The following is a 1,892-nucleotide window of genomic DNA, read 5'->3' as shown; positions in this document are numbered from 1 at the left end:
CTGTCTTCAAAGCTGCTGGTCCATCATTTCTTTGACATTCCTCAGTGACTACAAATCCTAGCCCTTTCAGGATAAATGTCATTTGGGGAACCGACAACAAATATTCATTCCTGAACCAGGTATTTAATTCAATTCGCCCCACAAGGGCTTGAGGAGTGCCTTTCAAGAGCCAGCTACTGGCAGAGGTGAAACAAGAGTGAATAGGCCACTTTTTCCCTTTCTTGAAGGGGATCCTAGGCCAGTGATAAGCTGGTAGAACACACTGCAAGTGAGTCTCTTGTGTGGTTTATAGATCTCTATGTGTGGCCATTCTGAGTGGAGATGATGAAATGTTTGAGCCAAAGATCGGAGACACTGGTAGTTGCCTTGAAAACAAAGAGCCCTCTCTCTCCTGTCTACCATTTTGAAGGGGTTCTGATAAATATCCTCTAACTCAGAGACCATAAGGCCTGAATCTGCAAGCAGTTCATTCTCCTAGTCCCCCCGCTTTGGATAAGTGCTAAGCATCCTCAATTCCCAGATCTCCTTGGTATCTGGCAGGCTGGCAGTTGAACGTTGTGAGGTCTCTGAATCAGCCTTTGTGGAAGCCATATTACATTTGGCTCAAACAGATTATTGTGCATAGTTAGGAGTTTGCCTGTGTAGCAGACATCAAATTAATGTAGGTTCAAATCCCAGGTCCATCGAACTGGCCTTGTCTTCCTCCTCTCCCTCCAACTGCTCTTTTCCATTCCCATCCATACAAATCCTTCCCTCCTCTGCTGTCCTTAAATGCTAGGAAGCCTAGGGCTACAGATCCTCCTCTTTTCCCTATTCCACATACTTTGCCTGGTAAAGCTCATTTTCTCCCAAGGCTTTGAATCCCAGCCAAATGCTGCTTACCTCCATGGTAGGTGTTCAGTATGTATGGGAATGGCTGAATTGTGCAGAAACTCAAGATGGGAGAGTTCGGGTGTGACTTTGGTTTTTGAGATGGGGTCTCACTATGTTGCCCAGGCTGGTCTTGAACTCCTGGACAAGTGATCCTCCCACCTCAGCCTCCCAAGTAGCTGGGACTACAGGGCCATACCACCATGCCCCACCTGGCAATGATATTTTTCTTTCTCCCTTTTGTTAACTGACCTTATTTTTAAAATTAAATTGCTTATTTTGTAAATTATGAAAATACAGAAATATATAAGGAAATAGCAATTGCTTATAATCCAAGATAACCACTGTTAATGATTTGGCTATTTAAAATAGAATCTCACTCCATGATGATTTCCATCACTCTAACCCCTTGCCATAATTTTTTTTTTCTTTATCAACTCATTTCCTATTTATTTTCCTTGTTATTTTCTGTCTTCTTTACTATGTTTTGTCCACTGCTACAACCATAGGTCCCATGATAGCATCTGGCATATAGAAGGCCCTTACTTACTAAGTCATTGTTGAATAAATGAGTCAATGCTACATAGGTATATATCTTATACTTTATATGCGATTCTAGATTTTCCTTCATTTAGTACATTTCGGCATTCCACAGACTTGTTTAAAATTCTTCAGTGATTTCTCATTACCCTTAAAACAAAGTCCAAAATCCTTACTATAGTCCACAAGCCTGAGTTTCCAAACCCTAAGATGTTCCCAAATTCATTGCCTAAGGTAAAATGAAAGGTTAAAAAAAAAAAAAGGAAAACAAAGTGGTAAAAAAATTTCAAGACATTAAAGTATAAAGATATACACAGTGATTCTAAAAATTCAAATTAAAACTAGACCAGAATATTTACATATTTTATTAAATCTTTACAATCAGTAATTATAATCAAATACACAATTATATACAGGATTATATACATTTTGCCCAGACTTTTACATCACAGTACATAGTTTCCCTTAGAAATATTGTATAC

This window comes from Propithecus coquereli, unplaced genomic scaffold (assembly GCF_000956105.1).
Source record: "Propithecus coquereli isolate 6110/MARCELLA unplaced genomic scaffold, Pcoq_1.0 Scaffold146, whole genome shotgun sequence".
NCBI lineage: Eukaryota > Metazoa > Chordata > Mammalia > Primates > Indriidae > Propithecus > Propithecus coquereli.
The sequence above is the reverse complement of the archived record's forward strand: the minus strand, read 5'-3'. Positions refer to the sequence as shown.